Raw genomic sequence first — 18,858 nt, 5'->3', positions numbered from 1 at the left:
TTGTAATTAGAAAAAAAAAAGGCTTGAGTCTAATCCTGTATTTGGATGTTAGAGTTCGTAAGAATTCTCGTTATTATAGTAAAGATATTGCGAAGTGTGAGCTTTTAGGGTGAGGCCGAATGAGTAGTGCTTTGGGAGTACTACTGGGAATCTAAATCTCGGTTTCAGATTGGTTAGGAATATTTACGTTCTTAGTGAGTTCCGAGTAGGAACTAGGTAGTTAGTTCAGGCAGGAACTTGTGGAAAATATCTTATTGTAATAGGATGTAACAAGAAGTATTTGGCCTATTATAGTGAAAAGGTATTCAATGAAAAACCCCTTAAGGTTGAGGTTTTACTTCCAGTTAAATTTGGCCCTGGAAGCTAAGGTTTTCTTGTTAAATCCTCTTTGCATTGTCTTAGATCCTTACAACAATCTATTTATATTTCGCAAAAATTAGGCACTAATTAAGGAGCATACTAAAATTCACCCGATCCTCTTGAAACATATCACCTAAAATACAGTTTCATTTGCTTTGACGTCTATTGATAGCTTTAACAACACAATGACCATAGTTAACAAGATGGATTGAGCGCTTCAATGTTAGAAGGAAGGTAATGAAGCAGAGTCCACAAACCGATAGAGCCAGCCATAATCTCTTTTCAGCGGTAACCACAAACATACCCATTGTGAATGTTAGCAAGGTAAGGTAAAAGGATGCACGCAGCAGATGCATAGCAATATCTAATATCTTGATAGAATCCTGAATGTTGCCAGTAACCATCACCAAAAGTAGTACGAAAAGGCAAAGCATTGAGCAGCACATTGCACTTGTGTTGGATGCAACGAAAATTAAGAATGCCGGCTTTTTCAGAAGAGTAGGAGAACCATCATCGTCATTATATCCACCAGTTATTTGAAAGGCAATTGCAAAAGCTATGGTTGCCAACAAGGAAGCAACCACAGAGAGCGCATTAGCAGACTCTTTTGCATTTTTCTTGCTACTAGTTAAGTGCACTGCCGCCGGGATTTTATTCCGAAATCGTTTTACAATCTGTTGCATGTAATGAAAAGTATCAAACATCAAACAATAATACACCAACAATAAAGCCATGCATGCAAGTAGACATTAATAATACACATACCTCGTTTGGGACGTCATGTAATGCAATTAAATCCAGAATCGTTTGTCCCCTTCTATTAGCCAATAATGCTAGTTCCTCTGGTTCCGTATCAAATAAACATTTTAGAGCTAATGAAAGTGTAGCTGTGGTGTTCTCAGTAAAAATGGCGTGATGAAGGGGTGTGTTTCCGTCATAATCTTGCACTAATCTTTGTGCATCAACTTCAGGGAAATTGATTAGCTGCGTAGCAAAATACTGGTCATACACTCCCCTAAAACGCAACAGATGCAAAAAAGTCTTGCCAGTTGAATCTAGGAGGTATGCTGATTGAGGATGGTCTACAAGTATAGCACGTAAAACTCGGTAACAACCAGACCTAGCTGCGCACATCAATGGGGTTAGGCCTTCATCATCTCGCATATAAGCTGCTCGATTGCTCTTATCACTTAATCTCTTCACAAACGCGTTTGCTTTTTCAACACCTACATGATATATACGTTTAACCCATTATATTGATAGAATCTAAAATCAATTATGAAACTCAAATTGAGTGTAAGTACAGCAGAAAATGTTGTGAATTAGTGGATAAGATTACAGGCATCAATTGCAGTCCAAGTTCCTTGGAAGATTGCAACTTGAAGCTACAAAACATTGCTGGAAGGTTTAGAAGACAAGTGGTGCAGAGCTGTTATGCAGGGATCCTTTATGCAGTATGGCAGCAAAGAAATAAAGCTGTCTGGGATATGTGCTTGCAGAGCCCAAGCTTGGTTGTTAAGAAGCTGGTGTGGGAGGTTTATCAGAGAATAAATCATGTCATGCCAAGGAAAACGAGTAGAAAGAACAGGGAATGGCTGAAGTGCTTGACTGCATAGGAGGAGTTGTGTTTTGTGTCTGTTTCTTTTTTCAAATGTTGTGTATTTTTGTTGGGATTTGATGCAAGTATTTTTTTGTGTATAGGGTGGCTACCTTGGGTGTAGCCTTGTAATGTGTAAAGTTTTTGGGTCACTAATAAATTTTTTTACTTTTTTTCAAAAAAAAAAAAAAAAATATAATGAAATTCAAATCATAATTTGGACTTAAGACCAAGGGTTTAAATCTCGTCTAGGCGTAACAAAATATAAGATTAAACATAATGTTGGAAAAGAGACTTACTAATATAAAAGCCATTTTTGGCAAAGGAATGGAGTGGAGTCTCGCCTAAGTCATTCACACGAGTAGCGGCCTCACCGTCACAATCAAGCAGAATGAACGACGCATCATTGAGGTTGTTCGTCTGTAAAGCCTCATGAATCGGAAAGTTTCCTTTGTAATTTTTCACAGCCCATGGAGCAACATGAAATGATTTTTGTCTTTCAGCCAAACCTTCTAGAAAATGTTTGGATGCATTTACTAGTAATTCCCCTGATTTACCGCCCTTGCACTTCACAGCAAGGTGAAGGGGCGTGTCTCCATTATTATCCGGTCGTGTGCTAAGACTCGGGAAGTGTTCTACTGCAATCTTAACAAATTGCTCTGCATTTTCACTTCCATGTCTGAGAGCTATGTGAACAATATTATTTCCACCTGGTGTTTGACGGCAAAAGTAGTCTGCATCAAGTTGTCCACTTTCCACATCAATCACTGTATGAGCTTCAGCCATAGCCTTTACAAATATTTCAACACTTCCTTTTACAGCTGCTTTGTAGAGATCTTCATCTATCATTTTATTCATTGATTCCCTCTCTTTCACATTGCTTCTGCTTACCAATGGTAGCAGTTGCTTATGCACAAGCAGTAAAAAAAGAAAATTTATCAGCATTGTCCCAATTTTCAGAAGATAAAAGTGTTTATCAATTGCTTATTCCAAGCTAGCTACTTATTATTCTGAGCTTGTAATTTTTTTGAGGTACATCAATTGCTTGTAAACGGATGCATAACTTTTTCTCTTAACATCTATATTTGATACTTTTTAAGTTTTAACAAAAGCTGCTAGTGAATTCATAACTACACAATTTAACACAAAGACACATAAATAAAGAGAGATAGAGTTGAAGCATTACGCACCATGGTAGGCAAATGGGCTCGTGTTGAGAGTAAATCAAACGCTGATTGACCATCATTGTTAACAAGGTTTAATTCCTGTTTGTTTTTTGACTGGAGACACACTTCCATGAGAAATTTTGCTTAAGTATAGTCGGCATCAATAATGGCTAAATGCAAGGGTGTGTTCCCATCCTCATTTTGTACAATTCTAAGACCATCAACCTTAGAAAGCTTGAAGAAATCCTTCCAGACCGGTAGTATATCTTGCAAATCATCAGCGAGGTCTACTACCAAAGCCCTTAGGTGGTGCAGAATTGTTTGGCCTTTATCATCTCTAAGCTCAACAGATGGAGGAAATTGTTGAACAAGAAGCCTAGCCATCCCGAGTCGGCCACTTTGTATTGCTCTTAAAATAGGAATGAATCCCTCGTTATCGCGCTTGTAAACTAGAGACATCATCAGTTGACAATGTTTCTCTAGAAAATCTTTATCTACAGCATTATACATTAATCATTAGCAGTTTCTCGTTAAAAAAAGATCAGAATAAAAAATAAATAATATGTAGATAATGACAGACAAACTTCAACTAATGTTATTTTAAGAAATACGTGAAGACGCACAAATAATTTTGGAGTAGAAACTAGGAGAAGGCCGGTCTTAGAAAATAGAAAATAAAGGACTTTAAGAGTTTAAGAGGATCAAAAGAAAATACATAAACCAATAGCTTATTCCAAGTGAGGAATGCAGTTTCAGATTTTGTAGTAAGAATAACGAACGTTTCATTGCTGTTTGAGTGGGAAATAAAACTAGTGAAGGGATTAAATGAATTAGTGAAGGGTTAAAATAAAATTGTGGCTGGTGAAAATAAATAACATTTGGATTACATAAAGTTTTATCGGTTACTAAAAAATATAGCGTTATGTGAAACAAAAGTTTCAAATAACATACTTATACTTCCTCCGTTACATACTAGTTGTAATTTTGAAAATTTTAATTTTTCACCAATAATACCCCAAAGTTGCAACTAATCTACATTTTATAATCCTTTTACCATGTAAGAAGATCTATAACTAATATACGTTTAATTATCCTTTACTCATCTACTTAAAATGAGATTAGTAACTATATTCAACAAACCATTGATCCAATATTATTTGCAATACTAGTATGATCTTATTTCTTAATTTAGATAATCGGTTATTCCAAGGCACAAAAGTTATTAAACTTGTAGTGTACATATACTAACTCTCGAACTCTTGTTATTTTTAAAAATGAAATGATGCTCCTTTATAATAAATACAACTACTAAATCTCGATCAATTGTATTGTTTTAGCAAAAAGTGAATTACGCTACTTACAATAAATATTGGATAACAATTGATTATTATAATTCTTAACGATTTTTAATATTGTAATATATAAATACTAACACTTGATACATCGATTAACAAAATAGTGAGATTATGTAAAAATAATCATTTACAAAATAATAGTGAAGAGTTAAAATAAAATGATGGAGAGTTATAATAAAATAAATATGGATTACAAATAATAGATATCGGTTATTTAAAAAATATTAGTATAATTTTGTGAAAAAAGATTTAAAAATGCAAAATATGTAAAAGTAGTTTGAAAACATATTAACAATAATACTTCAAATTTTCGAAATTTTGTTTACATCTTGTAAAGACATTTTCAACTAACATTACTAGTTATGTTTTCATTTCTTAATATTAATATTAATACCAGATAACTAATAATTATAAGACACACCATTCATTAATTTTGTAATATAAAATAAAATAGAAACTCTCGATCAATTGTTGTTTTTTAGAAGGGAAATTATGCTCCTTATTGAGATAATTTACAACTAATTAAATCCCGAATTCATTTTTAGTAAATGTTGCGAGTAATAAGAACCGTACTGGTGGTAGAAAAACATACCTGCGTAAGTGGCGTATCGTGCTATCACATGAAGAACTGTCTCACCATGATCATTCACATCGGCAATCTCAAATTCCTTTAACTCGGATTTATTCCAATCAGACTCATTGCAACTCATAATCGACGCCCAAAATGAAGATGCATCGTCGCCATCCGTGACCTCATTGTTATTGATATGTAGCAACGCCCAAAAGAATGATATAACGTTAGTGTTACCCGCCCGTGCTGCTTCATGAAGGATTGTATCACCTCTTGATAAATTTCTCACCATCCACGGTGGGTTATAAGAACGCTCAGAGATCCAGGTACAAATACACGACTTAAAGAAATTCAATGCATCATCAGAAGGTTGAAGCCTAGCAGCAATATGTAAAGACGTATCTCCTTTCGAGTCCTCCTTATGTATTAAGGCAAAGATAACAGGAATTTTGAGAGCTCTCTCAATGAAGGAAAATTGATGATGTCGAAGGGCTATGTGAAATATATTACTTCCATCTGGGGTTTGGGCTTTCAGCTTTTTATTTTGAATGACATATTTATCCATATTTGTAAATGGATCTGCCTCACCTATATATTCATCAATTACAACTGTATTCCCATTTGTAGCCGCCACATAAAGTTTATCATCCAATGTAGTTTCTACACTGAGTAATTGATTGATGAGTTTCTTCTGCAAAAAGATGAATGCATGCTATAATTATTTTAATCAAAGTTACAAATTGATAAACTTATATATTTATGGTAATTAATTAATGAAAATATATTGATAAGATAGATTACTAGGATTGGAGGAATGTCTGATCCATTTGAAATCATGATCAATTCCTTCATCTTTAAGCTTGATTATTGGAGGAATCTCAGGATTACGATGCAAGATGCCAACATGTAATGGTGTGTTTCCATCAATATCTTGTTAGGTCACTCATAACAATGGAATCATCTTCCATAAATTTTTAAAGAAAAGATTCTAATCGACTGATGCCTTAGGATAAAAAAGTTCATGATTACCAAATATAATTAGTTTTTTTGCAATTCACTTAAAGGAAAAATTAAAAAATACAGTGTTACCAAAGAGAATTTCCCAAAATAAAATTATATATTCCGTATTTAGTTGTTAATGCTCCGTAATAATTTCACGAGCTAATTACTTTTAGTTTTTTAGGTTTTTCTTTTTAAAACATATTTCTAATTCTAACTAATATGTGCCTAAAAAAATCTAGCAAATATCTTTTATATAATTAAGAGTTTCAAAATTCCAACTCTCAATTCTCACGCATACCTTTTTCTTTTTTTAAATAACTTTCAAATAATTCCAACAACTCCAAATATTGACTTAAAACTTCCAAATAAATCCAACAACTCCAAATATTGACTTAAAAAAAACAATAAACAATAACTTCTTTTCAAAAAATAAATAAAAAAACTTACATATATCCCATCCTTTACTTTTGTGGATTCCTTGTTTTTGTTTGTTTAGTTTTGTTGCAATAACCTCCAAATAACTTCCATTTCTTCAATCAATAATTCAATTTTTTTTTTTTTTTTTTTTTTTTTTTTTTTTGGGTGGATGTTTGGACCTCCACTCACAAACACATGGATACCTTTCTATCTCAGATTGGATCCAATATTATATCCGACTTTTCATTAGTCAGGACAGAATTTCGAGTTCCAACATTAGTACCTTCGTTGGTACTCTTTGGGCTATGTGGTTATTCAGGTTTAACAGGGTTTTCAATCATGATACGCCTGTTACACTACCAGTTGGTTTGCACATTTCAAACATCCTGCAATCTCATATTATCTTTATGAATACGGATACTGTTGGGACAGTTTCCCCATCTTCTGCTATTCAGGAGGGTTTGCCCCCGCCAGGGTTTCATGTGGCCCGTTTAGGGGTTTCTCGTACAAGTTCTAACTTTGTTCAGATTCAGGTTGATGGAGCTTGGTACAAGGACACTAGGCATGCAGGAATGGGGTGGTGTCTTGATAATGCAAATCCGCTGGATGACAGGATTATTGGCGGGAGTAATTTTGGACTTTGCACTTCCTCCCTCCATTCGGAAGCTTTAGCTTGTTTGTATGCCCTCCAATGGGATTCGAACCATCACATTCGTTCGACCCTAATTTTTACGGATTCTTATAATCTTGTCACCCTTTTGTGGGGCGATGGCCGGGGGGATATTTGTGTTTTTTGGCTAGTGCGTGCAACAGATACTGCATTTAGGCTCCACCTTCCAACATTGCGAGATTTACAAGGTTGACAGGCAACGTATTCACTGGGCCCACCAAATTGCAGGAGAAGCTGCTGTCCTTTTTATTTGTTTTAATAATACTGTGCTGTAGGTTTGTTCTGTCTTTTTTCCTTTATTACATGTTTTTGTATTATGTAAGTTTACGTTACAGTAGATATATGTTTACCATTAGATCTTGTTAAAACTATTTTATTTTCAATTTAAAAGAAGGGGTGATATATAATGAGTTGACCTTACACTCATAATATTAAGTTTAACTTGAGCTTGAAAATTGTAGCAAGCTTATACTGTTCTATATGTTAGAGAACTATCCTATGACCAGAATTTGGCTAGCGAATATGTTGATGTAGTCTAGCTTGACTCATGAACTTCTCAAGTTGAGGTTTATGTTTAGGTTTATGAACCTCATAAATAGTCTGCTTGGAAATATAGCCAAATATAATCCATCCCCATTGCAAAAAGAAAGCTGACTTGTTTGTCCTCTGCCTATGTGCAAAAGTATTATTACTATGTGATTTTAATTTCTACACAATTATATTATATGTGAAATCCTATTTTAAAATGGATCTCATCAATAATCTTCTGTGAAATGATACCTTCTGGACTAGACCAAGTAATGACACTTTCTATAGTTTATTTTTGAATTATCTTCATACATACTTGTCTTGCATTTTTCTTTGGGAAATTCTCTTTGATAACACTGTATTTTTTAAAATTTTCAGTGGTGAATTGCAAAAATTCTTATTATGTTTGGTAAACCTGATTTTTTTTACACTATTAAGCTAACCATGATATTAATGATAAATTGTAGTTAAATATTTAACTATAGTTAGTTTACTTATTTATTATTTTTTTTTTTACTTTAAAAAAAAGAAATAATTTTTTTTTAAAAAAAAAGCCCCTTCCCCCACCAACAACTAGGGGTGTGAAAAAAAAAAACCGTAACCGTTAACCGCTATAACCGACTCAATTTATAGGTTAATTAATCGTACCGTTAAAAATAAACGGTTACGGTTAACCGAACCGTTAAATATAGCGGTTAACGGTTAATGGTTACGATAACGGTTACACTTTTGAGGAAACGGTTAACCGATGGTTAACTGTTAAAATAAAAGTATACTTTTTATATATATTTTTTTTGGGGGGAAAGAGAAGTATAATTAATTAAGTTAACTCTAAAATAATCTTTTGATTTGTAATAAACTAATTGGAGTTTATTCTTGTTTATATCCAAATTTGTATTAGAGTTAAAACTCTTGGAAGGGCAAAAAGTATTGATTTATAATTTATTTATTGATTAGCAGTTAACCGGTAACCGTACCGTTAAGAAATGGTTAACCGTTGCCGTACTGTTCCTTAACGTACGGTTACGGTTCGTGTTTTTAAGTAACCGCTCTAATGGTTAACCGCACTGTTAAGGATTAACGGTACGGTTAACCTAATGTGAAAAACCCTACCAACAACCCACCACTCTCCGCCTCCCACTCCCACCGCGCCAGCGCCAAAGCCCTCTCTCGTCGGCGCACCGGCCTTCGCCTCTCCCTGAACCGACAGCAACAGCGACCCACCGCTCAGAATCTCGAGTATGCTCACCCTTTCACCCGCCAACCAACCACCACCAACCTAGAAACTCAAACCACAACCATCCTCTCTTTCTCATCTTTCCACCGCAACTGCAACTGCAACCACCTGTAACCCCTCCCCTGGCTGGCTACCTCGATTCCCTCCCCTACTAGACTCCCCTTCCCTGATTCCCCAATTCCCAATTTCTATCCAAAACCCTAACCCTAAAAAAATCACCAATTTAATTTCTCTCTTGAAATCCCAATTGGAAGCGAATTTGAATAACAATATCTGATTGATGTCGGTTCAGGGGGAGGGGTAGGCCGGTGCGCCGGCGAGAGAAAGGCTGGGCGCCAGCGTAGGTGGGGGTGGGGGCGGAGAGTGGTGGCTAATTGGTGGGGAAGCGGGTTTTTTTTTTTGTTAAAAAAATATTTCTTTTTTTTTAAGGTAAAATAATAATAATAATACTATAGTTAAATATTTAACTACAATTTATCATTAATGTCATGGTTAGCTTAATGTAAAAAATTTAGGTTTACCAAAAATAATAAGAAATATTGCAATTCACCACTAAGAAATTTAAAAATTACAATGTTACCAAAGAGAATTTCTCTTTTTCTTTTTACAGTGAGTTTATTTTCTTATTTCTACCTTTCATCTCCTTTTCATATTTCCTCCTTATATTAAATACAAAATATACTTTACTTTTAAAAATTTATACGATGAATATAACAAATGAAATTTTTTAAATTACCACCCAAAAATGTAACCATTTTCGAACTAACCACCCATTTAATTTTTTATTTTAAATTACCACCCCTTAAATTAAATAAATGCTCAAATTACCACCCATTTAAAAAATCCGGTGGATTTTTCGTTTGTGAGCCCCACCTAACTAACTTCCCTCCTATTTTTTTTTTCTTTTTTTCGCTCAATTTAATCATCTCACTGATATATTTCACTCAACCTATCATCATTTCCTTCATTGATTCAACACACTAATTTAATTTCATTTCTAAACCCCCAAATTTTACAATTTAAGACAAAAAAACCAACATATCACCACCATTACATTGTCACCCTTCTCATTCATTTTCTCTCTCCTCCCCTCACTACTAAAAGCTGAAGATGGCGGCTCTGGCAAAGAGAAGGTGGTTGACACAGCGGAGAAGATCATCTCCGATGGGATTCCACTGTTTTCGAGGAATCTCGTGAATTCAAAGCCCCAATTTCATCCCCAATTCGATTTGAATTCAAAGCCCCAATTTCAATCCCAATTCGATTTGATTCCATGAACCCTAATTCCCAAATCTACCTATTTACCCCAATTATAGTGAAATTTGGTAGAATTTGGTGAAAAGAATGTGAATTGAAGTTAGGAGAGCGTTTTTAAAGAGAAAAATCAGGGAAAAAAATCAGTCAAAAGGGTCAAAATAAGCATTAGGTGGGACCCACAGACAGAAAATCCACCGGATTTTTGAAATGGGTGGTAATCTAAGCATTTATTTAATTTATGGGGTGGTAATTTAAAATAAAAAATTAAACGGGTGATTAGTTCGAAAATGGTTACACTTTTGGGTGGTAATTTAAAAATTAACCTATAAGAAAATGGGATGAGAATCTTGGATGATAGATTCAATGAAGCATATGCACATGGAGTTTTGGGGTTTCTAGAGTATACCTTTTTCAAAACCAAAGGTTGTCATCTTATCGCATGCCCATGTAATAAAAGCAAAAATGCTTCCCATTACGATAGGAAGACAGTGAGTAATCATTTGGTTGTATATGGGATGGATAAGGGTTACGACTTGGTATTTTCACGTCGAAGGTTAAGTTGTGTGGAACTTGAAAAGGATGAGTATACTAATGAGTTAGATGTTGAGGATGATGATGAGATCGGAGAAATGTTAGGTGATATGTTTCCTAATATTGGTCTAATGACTCAAATAGTAATAATAATTTCAAATGATACAAGTATAACTTTAGACTAAATCAAATGACTCAAGCATAGCCTTAGAAAAGATTGGAGTAGTTGTACTCACATAAATAAATAAATAAATATACTTGCGTAGACTTGGGGTCAATACTCTTGTAATTGACATTGTATTGAGTACAGTGACCTTAATTTTAACATATTAACCTTTATTAACATATTAAAACTTGTGAATTGCTATTCGTTGCTCCCATTTTACATAGTAACGCTCCTATTTTGACTTGAATGGACAAAGATGCCCTTTATGCAAGTTGTACTATTTAAAAAGGACTTTGTTCCCTTCATGGACATTTTATATAATAACGGTCCCCTCAAAGTAGTACACCGTGAAAGCCGAGCCCACCACATCGATCCCCACGTCCTTCAAACCAAATTGGTCCCCACGACCACCTTCAATCGTTTTTTTTTAAAAAAAATTTAATCATCAAGTTTATTCTGACGGGTCTTGGATGATGGATGACTGGGACATTCGTACGCCGGAGAATGCTTTGGAACATTCTGTAAGTTTTTTTTTTATTTTCTGAAAATGGGACATCCGCCCAAAAATTTCGGATGTCCCATGGTGGATCCGCCTAAAATTTCCGGATCCACCATGGCACATCCGGAAATTTTAGGCGGATCCACCATGGGACATCCTGAATTTTTGGGCGGATGTCCCATTTAAATTTTTTTTTTTATTTTTTTTAAGTTAATTTTTTTTTTAATTGTTGTTGTGATTTAGTTTTTAATAATGTTATTATTGTTTTGTAAGTGTTGTTATTATTAGTAGTAATATTATTATTATTATTATTATTATTATTATTATTATTATTATTATTAGTAGTAGTAGTAGTAATAGTTATTTTATTTTTTGAAACCTTATTATTATTATTATTATTATTATTATATTAATTAGTAATTATGTTAGGGTATTAATTGTTTTGTTATTTATATAATTAATATTGTTATTGTTGTTGGTGGTGTTTATGATTATTGTTGTTGCTATTATGATTGTTGTTATTATTAGTATTAGTTATTAATGTTAATAATATTATTAGTTGTAATATTGTTTTATAAATATTATTATTAATATTATAAAAAAGAACATAATGACATAAATCGTTGTTTTTTTTAATTAGTATAGGATATAGAATCTGAAGACGGCGGTGACGGTGTGAATTATAGTGGAAATTTCGTCACGGATACGTTTTTTCCAATGTTTGAGGATGCGGTTACATGGGCGGATGCTGTTTCCATAAATCTGGGATTTATTTTGGTGAAATCGTCTTATAACAAAACCAGAGATGGTCGGCCGTATCGATATTTGAGATGTGATCGGTCACGGAGGAACAAGCCGAAAGATTTGGAGAACGCGATACGGAAAGACACAAAAACTAAAGCTAATGGTTGTCCTTTCTACATCAAGATATATTATGAAGTCAGCACTGATAGTTGGAAGATTCGTGCGAAAAATGATCACACCGGGACACATAACCACCCAATGATTGTGTATGAAGAGGGTCATCGTAAAGTGAGCGCATTGAGCCCGGGTGCAAAACAGGTTGTGCATGACATGACAAAGTCCAAGGTTGCGCCCTGTAACATCATGGCAACTATTGCAAAGCAATTTCCTAATGATCATCCAAACATTAGGCACATTTACAACTGTTGGAATGACTTCAGGATGGAGATGTCCGAAGGAAGAGGAGTTGTTCAGCAATTTCTTCATTTGGCGAGAGAGAGTAAGTACATTTACTGGGTCATGTCCGATGATCTCGACGTCTTGCAACATGCATTTATGGTGCACCCTATCACGGTCAACATACTCCGCACATACCCACACGTCATAGGGATGGATTCTACTTACAAGATCAATCGATATGGCATGCCGTTCTTTGAGATAGTAGGCGTGACACCGACAAACCAGAATTTTCTAGTTGGTTATGTTTTCATGCGCAACGAGTGCACGACTAGCTATCGGTGGGTGTTGCAGAGATTAAGGGAATTGATTGGGTTTGATAAAGAGCCATCGGTATTTTTGTCAGACCGTGAACTTGGGCTATGTGCGGCTTTGAGAGAAGTGTTTCCTGGGACGTCGCATTTACTATGTCGATGGCACATTAACAAAGATGTGGAGGCTAGGGTGACGAAGATGTTCAAAAACAAGAAGATTGGTGCCAGTTTTAAAAATGGCAAATGGAAACGTATTATGGATGCATCAACTGAGGCGGAGTATGATCATGCTCTGGCTACCATGAAAGCAAGGTGGGCAAGTTTTCCGGCAGTAATTAAGTACGTTGAGGGAACATGGTTGTGTCATAAAACCAAATTTGTGACGTATTGGACGAACCAAATTCTTCACTTTGGTAACACCACCAACTGTAGAGTTGAGAGCCAACATTCAGCAGTGAAAACGTGGTTTGAATCATCCACAGGTTAGTTATTTTACTATATTAGTTGTTGTCTTTATTTCGTAACTGTAATTATAATAAAGAATAGCAAAATGTTTTTACTAATTAGAATCTGAGCACCACGAGGCTAGTGTTAATGGATGGGATCAACAATATGAAGCTAGAAGGAACATGTGGGATGCATTAGTTAGATAGTAGGTGCAACAAAAACTAAGAAATATACACTGTCCAGTTCTTATTGTACATGACTAATAAAAAAGAAATATAAAGCAATTCAAAGAAGTTCACATAAGAACCACTAACAAGACCAAAAAAGCAATCTAGAGTCCCATTTTTGACTTCCAATCAAATACAAGCTGCTCCGTCATTGTCCTAGTCTCACTAGACATGTGAGGATACTCAGCTAGTGCTCTTTGGTGAATCTCCATGGACCGACTCATTCACTGCAAATCACATAATAACATATTATATAAACAACAATTATTATAAGTCATTCTAAATAGTAAAATAAACGCAAAAACTTACATAATCAGTGTTAGTCCGCTCTGGTAGATTGCTTATAACTACCCTGCCAAATCGTCTTTGTGCCGCAAATCTCAGACAAATCATCTAGAGTCATATCCATGGTAATCGAGCACGCGTCTCGTAAGTAGTCCGTGCTTGGTGTAGTGGTGACCATCTTGCCATGTACACGTAGCCCAAGAATGTTGTACACATCGTGCAACATGATCGTGATCTCCCCAAATGGCATATGAAAAGTGTTTGTATTTGGCTGCCATCTCTCAACAAAAGCAGAAATCAACTGCCAATCAAGTTTTTTAAACATCAGCCCGGGCAAGTGAGACAACCAACTACCATCAATCAAGTGGAGGTTCTCCGCTTATTGACTACCTCGCCACGTAACCAAGTTAGAACACAACTTTGACCTACTCAAACACCGCAAAACACCTCGCTCCTGCTCGATCCATATATATCGTGCCACGTGACCACCAAAACTAGGGATAACAGTCCCATCCTCAGGACCACCCGGCATCGGCTCTTGCACTAACCATGCCTCTGCAGAGCTGGTAGTAGGTTGACTCGATCCACTACCAACAAATCTCCCATACTGACCCCTATATACCATATGATAATCCTGAGGGGGGCTCGATTCTTCATCCCGGTCACCAGCATGACTAGCCGAGACTTCCTCCTCGTCAGATGTAGGTACTCCACCTGGCGAATACATAGGCCGACTACTTCCTGACTGTTGGTCTCCCGACCAACCACTAGTAGACCCGTATTGCTGCTCGGGCTGAAACGGTGCTGAACGAGATGATTGTCTCCTAACAGACGCATTCAAACGTCGTGATATTGCATGTCGAGCACCAGAACCCTTGATCTACATAAAATAAGTACAAAATCCAATTTCAGTAATAATTACAAAAAATACTACTTGTTTAAAGTTGGACTACAAAAAATACTATTCAAACTAATTAATTTCATACCAACACACCAACAACAACAACAACAACCACAACAACAACAACAACAATAATATTAATAAGAATAATAAAAATCATACTCAACAAAATAATCATACCAACCACAAATTTTAAAATATAATCATAATCATAATAAGCACAATAGCAAAAACAATAATCATAATCACAAAAATAAACTAACAATAACATACTACTACTAATAATAATAAGAATAATAAGGTTTCAAAAAAAAAAAAACCTAAAAAAAAATAAGAATAATAATATTAATATTAATAATCATAATAACAACAATAAGAATAATAATAATCATAATCACAAAAATAAACTAACATTTACATACTACTACTAATAATAATAAGAATAATAAGGTTTCAACAAAAAAATATAAAAAAAAAGGGAAAGAAAGAATAATAATAAGAATAATAATAATATAAATAATCATAATAACAAAAATAAGAATAATAATATAAATAATCATAATAAAAATCATAAAAATAACAATAATAATAATACTATTACTAAATATAACAATACCATTACAAATAATGTACTACTAACATAATAATCACAATAACAACAACAATAACAACAATCATAATCACAACAACAATAATCATAATCACAAAAATCATGCTAACAATAACATATTACTACTACTACTACTAATAATAATAATAACAATAATCATAATAAAAATCATAAAAATAACAATAATCATAATAATAATAAGATGTATTCACGAAAAAATAAAATAAAAAAAAAATAAAATTTTTTTTTTAAAAAAAAAAAAAGGAAAAAGGGACTTCCGCCCTAAAATTCCGGAAGTCCCTTGGAGGATCCGCCTGAAATTTTCGGATCCTCCAAGGAATTTTCGGAATTTTCAAGAGGATATGGACTTCCGCCCAGAAATTCCGGAAATTTCAGGCGGATCCTCCAAGGGACTTCCGGAATTTCAGGGCGGAAGTCCCTTTTTCCGTTTTTTTTATTTTTTATTTTTAAAAAATTCTACCTGTTCGCCGCCGCCGCCACCTAATCCACGACCATCGTAAGTCACCCTAATTCGCCTCGAATCAGCCATCCCTTTGCCTTGTTCTTCAAGTGGTGGTTGTAAGGTGGTTGTTGGTGATTTTTTTTTTTTTTTAGGAGTTAAATTTCAGATTTTTTTTAAAAAAATTCAGATTTTTATAAAATTTTCAGATTTCAATTTTTAGAGAGAGAAAATGAGAGTGAATGAGGTTAGAGAGTGAAATATGTGACTTGTTGAGTAGAAACTCCGTAATTATATGCTAGGGGTACAAAAGGAAATTTCTTATAAAAAAGGGAGCGTTACTATGTAATTTGCGAGCGACGTTTAACAACACCCTAAAACTTGTGTGACCTTTAATATTATTGTGAATCACGTAAACGTTAAGTTAAACATAGTGATCCTAATTTTAACATATTGACTTTTATTATTTATATTGACCAGTATGTAGAAATATTTGTTTAAAAAAACTAACCTCCTAGTTACTGTTTGACGAAATAAAAATACTCATGGCGACATTAGTAATGACCTACAACCCTTATAAATAATCTTTTTTCCCTTATTCAATCTTCCTCATACACCACCATCTCCTTCACACTGTTCACCAAGTCGCTACCACCCACAACACCATTACAACCTAAATGTCAACAACTACCGGGGAAGTGCCGACAATTTTTTTTTTTAATTTTTTTGCTGGTTACAAACGTCTGTCAAAGATGTCCTCGACGTGGTGGAGACATCTGTTGGAGATGTCCCTTCCAAAGTGGAGACATCTGTTGGAAATGTCCTTACCATGTAAGAGACATCATCTTCAGATGTCTCCACCACGTGGGGGACATCTGTTGTAGATGTTCTTCCGTTGGTAAAGATATCTGTCGGAGATGTCCCTTCCACGGTAGAGACAACTCCTTCAGATGTCCACCGATATTTTTTTAAAATTTGTTTTTTTTTAATATTTCAAAAATAATTAGTCAAAATTAGTCAATTAATCAAAATTAATGTTTTGCATCTAAGTCGATTTTTCATAATTAGTCAAAATTAATAATTTTGCACCTAATATGTGTCGGAAATGTCCCTACCACGTAAGGAACATCTATGGGAGATGTCCCTTCCACGTAAGGGACATATGTCCCTCCCACGGATAGGACATATGTAGGAGATGTCTTTACCATGGTTAGGACATCTCCCGCAGCCGTCTATAATATTTATCAGAGATAAACTAATACTATTTCCGATAGCTATTTAACTAACATCCGGCGGTATGGTGGTGGTGGTGGTGATGACGGTGGCCGGGGTATTAGTGATGGTGGCAATGTAGGTGTTGTGGTGTGGTGGTCTGAATTTGTATTTTGAAGGTAAGTATGGGTAAGGATGTAATAACATTTGTAAGTAAGGGTAACATAGTCAATAATAATGTCAGTTTGAGTATTTTTATGTCATCAAATAGTAATTCAGTTACTTTAACATAGTGATTATTTATTTTAATCAATAAAACAATCATTATTTCCAATAATAGTGGTCTAAAATAAATTAATGTGCACATGATCTATTTAAGAGTGTGTAATACTCACAAGGTTTGCAGGGATGTCTGAACCAGATGTAATCAAATCGATGATTGTCTTGCCCTTGTCATTTTTTATGCTCAAAATCAAATTCCTCCTTTCTTTTAATCGTGGTTTCTTTGATTCTTCTTTATAGGATGATTCATATTCAACACATGATTGGAGGATCATGTATGCAAAATCAAATTCTTGATCCAAAACAGCCTTATGCAATGGTGTGTTTCCATCTTGGTCACATGAAACTTTAAGAATATCAACACCAGGTATTTCAAGGATCTTCTTACTTATCCACAATGTATGATCTTTATCACTTGCATTAAGATCAGCCATTCTTAGCCGCAAGTGGTGCAAAAAAATTCCTTCCGTTCAGATCACGACATTCAATTGCATGTATATGATCAACTAGAATTCGATGAACAACAAGAACATGACCATATTGGGCTGCTCTTATTAGAGGGTTCATGCCTTGTAAGTCATGTTCAAATATAGCCAATGGATTTACATTGATCATTGCATCGATAAGTTTTGGCTTGCCAACTACATTATTGTTGTCATCATGCTCTAAGTCTTCTGGGATGATTACTCCTGCATACTCATAAAAATTCTGAACGTGTTAATGTACTACTAATTTCACTACTCATTAGTACACTACTAGAAAAAGACTGTTTTTCGACGGAAATTTTTCCTCGAAAAACGGGTTTTCGATGGAACTGTTGTCGGAAAAGCAATGGTAGGAAAAATGACCTTTTCCGACGGAATTTATGTGTCGGAAGAGAATTTCCGGGTCAGAAAAGTCCGTCGTAAAATAACGACGGAATATACATCCGTCTAAAATTACAACAGAATTTCCGTCGGAAACTTCTACCAAAAAAATTAAAAAAAAAAAAGCCACCCACACACCACCACGTTCAACTGCCACTGCCCACCCAACCCCAACCCCAAACCCAAACCCGAACCCAGTAACCCCAAAAAACCCTCCCACACACACAGATCCCCACCCAACCCCAAACCCTTACCCAGTAGCCCCGAAAACCCTCCCACACCCAGATCCCCACCCAAAAACCCACCCCAACCAGATCCCCACCTATCCACCACCACCACGGCTTCCACCTTCGATGGCAATTAAACCCAAAAAAAAAAAAAACACACACACACACACACAACACAAAATACACCACATTCACCACCTGAAATCCAAAAATTAAAATTTAAAAAAACAAAAAAAAAATTAAAAACACAAATACAAACCTTAAAACTTGAATTAGCTTCGAATTCAACCTTGAATTTGGTTTAACAAGGCCAAATTCGACCATCAAAACACTAGATCTAGTATTTTCATGGTCGAATTTGACCTTAGAAAACCCTTAATTTGTTTAACACCATCCCTATAGCGAAATCGACCACCATGCCGCAACTATACCACCGTCAAACCGCCGAGAAACATAAAAGGCCGAATAGAAAAAGAGAGGAAAGAGAGAAGAGGAAAGAGAGAAGAAGAAATAGGCGAGAAAGAGAAGTGA

General features: G+C 34.9%; 1 pseudogene; it reads right to left on the bottom strand.

Annotated features, from left to right (window-relative positions):
- Window positions 1-506: 506 nt before the first annotated feature.
- Window positions 507-5,614, bottom strand: LOC145575224 (uncharacterized; annotated as a pseudogene).
- Window positions 5,615-18,858: the final 13,244 nt, after the last annotated feature.

The sequence above is a fragment of the Chenopodium album genome, chromosome 13 (genome assembly GCF_948465745.1).
Source record: "Chenopodium album chromosome 13, dcCheAlbu1.1, whole genome shotgun sequence".
Taxonomy (NCBI): Eukaryota; Viridiplantae; Streptophyta; class Magnoliopsida; order Caryophyllales; family Amaranthaceae; genus Chenopodium; species Chenopodium album.
This window is presented reverse-complemented; position numbering and strand designations above follow the sequence as displayed.